The sequence below is a fragment of the Meles meles genome, chromosome X (genome assembly GCF_922984935.1).
Source record: "Meles meles chromosome X, mMelMel3.1 paternal haplotype, whole genome shotgun sequence".
Lineage (NCBI taxonomy): Eukaryota > Metazoa > Chordata > Mammalia > Carnivora > Mustelidae > Meles > Meles meles.
In genome coordinates this window covers 13678606-13689212 of record NC_060087.1, presented here as the reverse complement: position 1 = coordinate 13689212, position 10607 = coordinate 13678606, and the positions used below count along the sequence as shown (strand labels likewise).

The 10607-nt window shown below is 43.7% G+C and overlaps 1 pseudogene; it reads left to right on the top strand.

Moving 5' to 3' along the window:
• The first annotated feature begins 3853 nt into the window (after positions 1 to 3853).
• On the top strand, positions 3854 to 5176 carry LOC123935095 (annotated as a pseudogene).
• Positions 5177 to 10607: the final 5431 nt, after the last annotated feature.

Sequence of the window (10607 nt, the reverse complement as noted above, 5' to 3'; positions counted from 1 at the left end):
CATATTATGCCTTGTGGACCAAGAAGGCAGACGCTGGCATATGTCTACACATCCCGCCTTAGAGCCCTTCCTCACCTTCACACACACACCTATCACGGCCCTCACCACACCCGGCTGGTACCTCTAGCTCTTTGTTGTAGGCCAATCCACAGGCAGCCAGAACCTTGCAAGGACATCCAGAATTGCCTAGAGATCTATGCTACACTGTCTCGATCCCCTGATTATCATGGGGAGGGCGGTTCTAGAAATACTGCAGCTCCCTTTTCCCCTGATGAAGGCTTCCGTTGTCCCCAGGGCAGGACTGAGCCCAAGCCACTCTCTTGGGGGCTTGGCACGCTACATTTCCCTCCTCGGTTCTTCCCTTTCCTGGTGCATTTCCTTACTGGTTTTTATGAACCCTCATCTCAGAATCTACTACCAGGAATACAACCTGAAACACAACTTCTTTAAATGAAAAACACCAAACCCTAAAATTCACTGAAGTTTTTTGTTTTGCTTTGCTGGCGATCTCGTTTGAAAAAAAAAAAAAAAAAGCTTGTTGGGGGGGATGGGTGAAACAGGTGACAGGTATGAAGGAGCACACCTGTGACGAGCCCCGGGTGACGGATGGAAGTGCTCGATCGCTACCTTGCACACCTGAAACTAATATTACACTCTATGTTAACCAACTGGAATGAAAATGAAAACTAAAAAAAAAAAAAAAAAAAAAAAGCTTGTTTTTAGTGGGGCCAAGAGGTAGCAATGTTTTTCAGCTGAACCTTTAAAAAGTATTTGGAGCCTAACAGAACAGATCGGTGTTACCTTAAAGTCTTGACGAAGTTATCTGCCCAACAGATACGTTTGTAAAGGTCCTCAATCCAAACATTTCAATCAGCAGCTCAGCGTCAGACCCTCAAAATGTGAAAGGAAAGAGAAGGACGCTTTTAGATTCAACAGATATTTGTTGCGGGTACCCCAAGCCCCTCTCAAGGTTACACGGTTCCAGAGAAGGACTCTTATCACGCTGCTACTTTGCCAAACATACTCAGCAACACAGACTTACTTAGTAAAGATGAAATTGGGCTCTTCAAAATCTTTTTTAAAAAATTCACCAAAGGGCTATTTTATGACCTAGTTTCTTTATTAAGTAGTAATGTAAGGAACGTCTTGTTTTCAGTCTCCAGCAGCTGCCAAAACCTGAATGTATCAAATCCAACAGATCACAGCCATCCCGGGGTTCTATTAATAGCAAGATAATTTTCAAATCCACTGTACCGAGTAGCATTTTGTTTTTTGGTTAGGCATATAATACATTCCATATCACGTCTGGTGCGTTGTGTCTTGAGGTCGCATTTTTAAAAATAAATCAGGCTTGTTTTAAATTAGGCAAACAATACATCCATCACTGTTCGGTATTTTGGCTTGGGCTCTTGTGGTGCCATGGCTAATATCTAGGTTTGTGGAGCCTAAATTAAAACACACTTGTCTCCTATGTTCTTGTACTGTGTTTCTCGGTGTATATTGGGAGCCACAGAAGTGTAAGAAAATAGCTCTCTGGCAAGGAAGCAGTTGCAATGATCCCATGAAGAATATTTTCTAGATGGGCTCTGGTCTATTCGGGGGCATCTCAAATGAGGAGAAGAACTGTATGACATCTTGCCCCGGCTCAAACCATTTCTCAAATCAACCTCTCTCTGTCTCACTTTGTGTGTGTGTACTTTAAAAATCTTTTCCTACCACAGGGTCATAAAGCTACCGTCCGTGGTGGTTAATTTTCTTTGTCAGCAGCTAAGCCATTGTGGTCGGCTGTTGGACCAAACACCAGTCCAGACGTTGCTGCGAAGGTACGTTAGACGTGTGATTGGCATTCACAGCAGCAGACTGGGACAAAGCAGATTACCATCCCGAGTGTACATGGGCCCCACCCAGTCAGTTGAAGGCCTTGAGAGAAAAGTCTGAGGTCCCCAGAAGAGGAAGGAATTCTGTTTCCAGACTTCCTTCAGACTCAAGACATTAACTTCTTGCTGCAATTTCTAGCCTGTGAGCCCGCCCTGCCGATTTAGAACTTTCTACCACCTACAATCAGATGAAGAAATTCCTTAAACTCTTTCCCTGTCTCTCCCTCCCTCCCTCCCTCTCTCCATATATATATTCTTACTGGTTCTATTTCTTTAGAAAACTCTAATACAGATTTCAGATACTCTCCTACATGGTCTTCCGTAAGCTAAGATTGGGATTTCACAACTAACTTTTTAACCCATCTGGAATTGATCTCGTAAATAGATTCCTAATTTGTTATTTCTTCAATTTCACATGCCTTGAGAAGAAGAGCTAAATGTGTCCATTTCCCAGTCCTCTCGGACTGTAGGTCTGTGTATCTCTTTAAAAGCATAAACATCTGGGGCGCCTGGGTGGCTCAGCGGGTTAAAGCCTCTGCCTTCGGCTCAGGTCATGATCCCAGCGTCCTGGGATCGAGCCCCGCATCGGGCTCTCTGCTTGGCTGGGAGCCTGCTTACTCCTCTCTCTCTCCCTGCCTGCCTCTCTGCCTACTTGTAATCTCTATCTGTCAAAAAAATAAAAAATCTTTAAAAAAAAAAAAAAAAAAAAGCATAAACATCTAGCTTTCCCTGTAGATATCCTGATTCAACAGGTCTGAGTTGGGGCCTAAGCACATATATGTTATTAGCACAGGCAATTCTGAAGTTCTATATAGAAGAAAATGAAGATGAATATTTTTATATCCTCCTGATGGGGAACATCTGAGAATGCTATTAGAGACAAAATCCATTAAGAAAGCAGCTTGAGGGGCGCCTGGGTGGCTCAGCGGGTTAAAGCCTCTGCATTTGGCTCAGGTCATGATCCCAGGATCCTGGGATCAAGCCCCGCATCGGGCTCTCTGCTTGGCTGGGAGCCTGCTTCCTCCTCTCTGTCTCTCTCTGCCTGCCTCTCTGCCTACTTGTAATCTCTATCTGTCAAAAAAAATAAATAAATAAATCTTAAAAAAAAAAAAAAAAAGAAAAAGAAAGCAGCTTGAGGGGGTGCCTGGGTGGCTCAGTGGGTTAAAGCCTCTGCCTTCGGCTCAGGTCATGATCTCAGGGTCCTGGGATTGAGCCCCACATCGGGTTCTCTGCTCAGCAGGGAGCCTGCTTCCTCCTCTCTCTCTCTGCCTGCCTCTCTGCCAACCTGTGATCTCTGTCAAATAAATAAATAAAATGTTTTTTTAAAAAAAGAAAGCAGCTTGAGATATTTGACCATATCAAAGATTTTTAAACTGTGTAAAATTATCAGTTCTAAGACAAATAAGTTCTAAGGCTCTAATGTATAACATCGTGACTATAGTTGATAATACTGCATTATATCATTAAAATTTGCTGAGAGTGGAACTTAACTCGCCAAAAAAAAAAAAAAAGTAAATATGTGTGGGTGATGAGTGTGTTAATCTACTCGATGGGGGTGAATCTTTCCACAGTGTACATGGTACCAAATCATCATGGTGTGCACTTTAGATATCTGACAATTTTATTTGTCAATTGGACCTCAAACTGAAAAAAACAATTCACACAGAAAAGTGCATCTGTAAGATTTTCAAACTCTTATACAGTAAGCGATGCCGTACGGAAAGTTTGAAGTAGAAGGACAAAGTAGGGAAAATGTACAAGATGTATTAAAACAGTGACTATCCATATGTAAAGAGCTCTTATGAGTAAATACTGCAGGAGCAAGAGAAAAAGATCAGAATGATTAAGAACATCCGTCACAGAATCTAGCTGTCTGGATTTTATGGTTGGCCCCAGCACTTACAAACATGATCCTGGTGGGCACTTACTGAATCTCTGATTCTGTTTTCATGTTTTTAAAATGGGAATCAGGGAGAGCGGACCCCAGAGAGCCCTGAGCAGCCCCACCGCCGCCGCCGGCCTAGTTACCATCACACCCCGGGAGGAGCCGCAGCTGCCGTAGCCGGTCCCAGTCACCATCACCGCAACCATGAGCAGCGAGGCCGAGACCCAGCAGCCGACCGCCGCCCCCCACCCGCTGCCGCCCCCCACCCCACCCTCAGCGCTGCGGACACCAAGCCGGGCACCACGGGCAGCGGCGCAGGGGAGCGGGGCCCGGGCGGCCTCACATCGGCCGGCGGGGACAAAAAGGTCATCGCAACGAAGGTCTTGGGAACAGTAAAATGGTTCAATGTAAGAAACGGATATGGTTTCATCAACAGGAATGACACCAAGGAAGATGTATTTGTACACCAGACTGCCATAAAGAAGAATAACCCCAGGAAGTACCTTCGCAGTGGAGGAGATGGAGAGACTGTGGAGTCTGATGTTGTTGAAGGAGAAAAGGGTGGAGTTCCAGTGCAAGGCAGGAGATACGCAGCAGACCGTAATCCTTATAGACGCTATCCACGTCGCAGGGGTCGTCCACGCAGTTACCAGCAAAATTACCAGAATAGTGAGAGTGGGGAAAAGAACGAGGGATCGGAAAGTGCTCCCGAAGGCCAGGCCCGACAGCGCCGGCCCTACCGCAGGCGACGCTTCCCACCTTACTACATGCAGAGACCCTGTGGGCGTCGACCACAGTATTCCAACCCTCCTGTGCAGGGAGAAGTGATGGAAGGTGCTGGCAACCAGGGTGCAGGAGAACAAGGTAGACCAGTGAGACAGAATATGTATCGGGCTTATAGACCACGATTCCGCAGGGGTCCTCCTCGCCAAAGACAACCTAGGGAGGATGGCAACGAGGAAAATAAGGAAAATCAAGGAGATGAGACCCCGGGTTAGCAGCCACCTCTACGTCGGTACCGCCGCAACTTCAATTACCGACGCAGACGCCCAGAAAAGCCTAAACCACAAGATGGCAAAGAGACAAAAGCCGCGGATCCACCAGCTGAGAATTCATCCGCTCCCGAGGCTGAGCAGGGCGGGGCTGAGTAAATGCCGGCTTACCATCTCTACCATCATCCGGTTTAGTCATCCAACATGAAGAAATGAAGATGAAATTCCAGAAATAAGAAATGAACAAAAGACTGAAGCTGAAGACCTTAAGTGCTTGCTTTTTGCCCATTGACCAGATAAATAGAACTATCTGCATTATCTATGCAGCATGGGGTTTTTATTATTTTTACCTAAAGACGTCTCTTTTTGGTAATGACAAACGTGTTTTTTAAGGAAAAAAAAAAAAAGCCTGGTTTTTCTCAGTACACCTTTAAAGGTTTTTAAATTGTTTCATATCTGGTCAAGTTGAGATTTTTAAGAACCACATTTGTAATTTGTAATAAAAGTTTACAACTTGATTTTTTCAGAAAAGTCAACAAACGGCAAGAACCCATTAATAAAGGTCTTAAATAATTGTCTTTGTGTAAAAAAAAAATGGGAATCAGAATAACTCTATATGGTCACCGTGAATATTAAAACAAGTAAGGCCTATTAAGGGCTTAGCATAGCGACACACTGTAAGGCATCAGTAAATACTAGCTTTTTAATGAAAAAAAAAAAAATGCTCCCTACCCTCAAAATGGGCAGAGGCCATAAACAAGCAAGTCATTAAAAGCAACAATAACAACACAACAGAAGTGGTGATGAAACCTTAAAAAAATGCCCTCATTTATGGTTAGAAAGATACAAAATAAAAGATGATATTTTTGTTGTTATCATGGATCCAACTGGCAAAGATTTAAAAAAACAGACACCCACTCCTGTTGGGGAGGGTGAAGGAAAACAGATCGCATACATTCCTCCGAGGCTGAGATCCCTTGTCCACGGAAATAAGATATCCCACCACCACCACCACTTCTGAGAATCACTCACGGACCCAGCTGCCGGCCCTCTCTCCTGTCACCTGGACCTCTGAGTCCAGCAATGTATGAGTTACCTTGAGGACTGTGCTCTACGCAGAGGTCAATATCCGTTCTGTTGCAGAGTATTTTGAATATCATCTCTGGATAGTATCTTTCCGTATTCTTGCAATATGTCAGAGGTTGAAACATGTTCACCGAGGAACTAATTAGAAAAATGAATAGAAGTCCACATACTGAGAAGTTCATTGCAAAATTGGAAACACCCTATAAGTCCTACGAGACACTTTGTTTAAATTTGTCATGGTAAATCCATACAATGTAATATCATGCCCATCTTAAAATGGGGACATTAAAATGTCCCAGGGTGTAATTAATGGGGAAAAAAACTCAAGGTACAAAACATCATGTTTAATATCATCACTTTAAAAATATACAGAAATCATTTAAAAATACCACTTTTGGGGGCACCTGGGTGGCTCAGTGGGTTGAGCCTCTGCCTTCAGCTCAGGTCATGGTCTCAGGCTCCTGGGATCGAGCCCTGCATCGGGCTCTCTGCTGGGCAGAGAGCCTGCTTCCCTTCCTCTCTCTCTGCCTGCCTCTCTGCCTATTTGTGATCTCTCTGTCAAATAAATAAACAAAATATTTTTTAAAAAAATACCACTTTTGTTTCGGTGTATATTTTTTCATGTAAAAATATTTGTGTGTATGTATACATATATACACACATACGCACATATGTATTTACATATATGTAATTTTTAAAAAGATTTATTTGAGAGAGAGACAGAGAGAGAGCATGCAGGGGGAGGCGGAGAGAGGGGGAGAGAGAGAGAATCCCAAGCAGACGCCTTGCTGAGCACGGATCCCATGCGGGGCTCGATCCCACAACTCTGAGCTCATGACCTGAGCTGAAATCGAGAGTTGGACGCTCAGCTGACTGAGCCACCCAAGCGCCCCTCTCTGTACATAATTTTTAACAATATTTATCTGTGCTGAACTGCAAAATCTCAGCACAAATTATTCCCATCTCTATTTCTGCACCTTTGCATTATGGCTTTGGCTCGCCTCAGATTAAAAGGTGTAATCTGTCTCTCGACCACTTAAATCTGTGCTTAGCCATGTAACTGGTTTGGCCAGTGGGACATGTGCAGATGTGGTACCCGCAGAGGCACAAAAAATGTTTGGGTTTCGGGGCTTTGCCTCCTGTTGCTGCACTTGGAAAACTGAGACCACCATGTGAAGAAGGGAAGAGCCTGTTCTCCAGCAAGGGAACAGCCTGCTGGAAAGGTCATGTGGGGGAAAACCGAGGTGTCCTGGTCAATATCCTGTCAACTGTTAGTTATGAATAAGGTCATGCTCAGCCACCCAAGTCCAGCTAAGCATCCAGAAGACTGCAGAGATCCACGGAAGCCAACCCAGAATGATGAAGTCATGATCACTGCTTCCAGCCACTAAGTTCTGGATTGTTCGATATGTTACTTCAGGCCAGTGAAATTTGGATACTTAAAATTTAAAGGCAATTTTGTATAACTCTGCATTTTCTAAACATTCACAAAGAACACGCATTACTTTTTTTTTTAATTTATTTATTTGACAGAGAGAGATCACAAGTAGGCAGAGGGGCAGCAGAGAGAGAGAGAGGGGGGAAGCAGGCCTCCGGCCGAGCAGAGAGCCCGATGTGGGGCTTGATCCCAGGATTCTGGGATCATGACCTGAGCCGAAGGCAGAGGCTTCAACCCGCTGAGCTATCCAGGTGCCCCACGCATTACTTTTTTAATTCAAATTCAATTAGTCAAAATGTAGTATGTCATTAGTTTCAGATTAACACACATTACTTTTTAATAAATCAGAAAAAAATAGCTTTTTCTATTAAAAAATTTTTAAATTACTTAAAACATTTTTAATTAAAAAAACTGAAACCCTCTACCAGATTCAGGCTGTTTGGCAGAATAACAATATCAATAATTAACAACTAAATAGCACTTAGTGTGTACCAGACACTGTTTTTACATATATTCTCTTAATCTCCATAATAATTCAATTGCAAAGAATAGGATCATCATTCTGTTTTTCCATTGAGGAAGTGAAGGCCGAGAAAGGTTTAATGACTTATCCAAGGTCACGCAGCTACTAAAATGGCAGCTCTGAGCTTGATCCCAAGCAGTCTGTTTCCTGAGTCTACGCCCTTAACTGACCTCGGACAGAGACAAAACCATACGTAAATGTAAAATGCCATTTCTCAAGGATTTGGTATCTGAAAGTTACAGCTGTGAGATATCCAGGATCTCTCTGGTCTCTCTTGGGTTTCCTAAGTTCATATGACTTCATCAAGTAAATCAGTTTCAGGGTGGACATAGCGGAGATGGGCTAGGATTCGAATCATTCCATTTTGCTGCTTGTTATCAACTCTTACAGAGATCCGTTGAGAGAGGTGGAGGGTGTTAAAGTCCTAACTAAAAGCAGGTTTGTCAATTGACAAAGTTCTTTTAATTTATGCTTTCCCTCTCCACCAAGGCTGCCAACTAGAGAGAGCTATTTATAAGCTTGTTTATCCCATGTTCTATTGTGCAAGAGGCATTTTTATGCCACACTTCCAGCACAGCTCTGCCCACACTGCAAACAGTGAGCACTCAACGAAAGTATAGATGACGATGATGGTGGTGCCCAGACATAGCCAGCAAGTTCGCCGCAAGGTGTGGCAGGGCTGAGTACTTAAAAGCGGAACTTTAGAATCAGACCTGGGTTCAAATCCTGAGGCCATCATTTACAAGTCATCCGTCCTTGGGCGAGTGAGTTAATTTCTCGGTGCCTCTGGCTTTTTTCCTACATCAAACAGAGATGGGGGGTGGCTGTAAAGATTAAATGATATGGTTCTTGTTAAGAATTTGGCAAGGGACGCTACTCTATCAGCATCATTATCTTCTCAACTTAAAAAGTTTAGGAAAAAACTATGACTCGATCAAATTCTATACTGTCTGCAGACTTCAGTGTCATCCGAAGCAAAAAGTAGCACATCTTAACTATGGATGACAAAACTGAAAGTCTAAAAAATTCTTGGTGACAATCTTTTCTTGTGGTCTTGATAGGACAAAATCAGCACAAGATGGTGGCCTTCGGTGGTCAGACGGAATCAAGATTGGTCTTCCCATCTGGAGTCACATGATGATCCTTGCCATCTGCTGAGACAGATTACCCTCAAACACTGTTAGGACTTGAAGATGGGAGACCCTTTCCGACTCAGCATGGCCATAGCCATAGACTGTCAATGCCTGAAAACAACAGAAAGCAGGCTTGGGACTCCTCTGCCTTTTCATGACTGCCTCCCACAGCCATTGTTACCCAACATGACAGGCGTTTGCTCTTCCGACAGACAACGTTCATATGTCCAGTCTTAGATACTAATTCCCAGTCTGCAACAGTTAAATCGTAAACATGACAGTCATGTTGAAAAAAAACAAGGAACAGATTTTCTTAAATTAAAAACAAATGGAATTAAAGGAAAAGTCATCATTTTTGTGTTTCTGTAACAAACACAATCTAATGATAATCCATATCTGCTAGAATTCCTGGGTTTTTTTTTTAGATTATAATTAAATTTCTCCTTGAATAATCATCTCGCACACTTGCCCTAGAGGGAACTATTTACATGTCATCATATCTTTGAAAATGTAATCGATCTCTCTTTTAATCGGCCTTTCGTATTTGGATCATTCCTTGAAAAGACAGATGAACAGGTTTGTTTTTAAAAATACAATTCAGCAGTGAATTTGACTGGTACCAGAGGTGCCGTAAGTCAGCGAAGTTTTAGAGACAGTTTTGACCATGAATGGCTATGACGCCAGAAATACCTTTGGAAGATTGATTTAGTAATAATGGCTGCTGATTTGTTCCATTTCCCTATATCCACACCCTTGTGTAGGCTCCTTCTACAGGCTCCAGACTCCAGATTTGGCCATGTGATCTGTTTGACCAATAAGGTAATAACAAATGTGATATAAGCAAAGATCTGAAAAGCACGTGCCCATTGGGGCTATCCCTCTCTTGCCATTCCTGTTTTTGTTTTTTGTTTTGTTTTTTAAAGATTTATTTATTCATTTGAAAGAGAGAGAGATCATGGAGGGAAGGGGCAGAGGGAGAGGGAAAATCTCAAGAAGACTCTCTGCTGAATGGGGAGCTGGATGGGGATGCTCAATCCCAGGACCCTGATATCATGACCTGAGCTGAAATCAAGAGTCCGATGCTTAAGCAACTGAGCCACCCAAGCGCCCCTCTTGCTATCCTTAGGACTCTTTTTTTTTTTTAAAGATTTTATTTATTTATTTGACAGAGAGAGACCACAAGTAGGCAGAGAGGCAGGCAGAGAGAGAGAGAGAGAGAGGGAAGCAGGCTCCCTGCTGAGCAGAGAGCCCGATGCGGGACTCGATCCCAAGACCCTGAGATCATGACCTGAGCCGAAGGCAGCGGCTTAACCCACTGAGCCACCCAGGTGCCCCTATCCTTAGGACTCTTATTAGAGCTGCCATGTGAACAAACCCATCCAGGGCTGCATGATGGATGATGAGAGAAATCCATGTCTGGAACTAAAATGGCGGCCTCCAGTATCCTAGCTAACTGCCAGCCAGTGTGTTGGCTGGTCCAGCGGTGGCCTGCGGACACATGGATGACACTCAGTTAAGACCAGCAGAAGACTCCTCCATCTGAGCCCACCCCAAATTTCCAGAGCACAGAATTGTGGTTATCAGTTTAGGCCACTTCTGGGGGTGGTCATGCAATGAAAGCTAACTGACCTCATGCCCTGGTGAGTGCAGAGTTAGCGCACCAGCACTAGGGC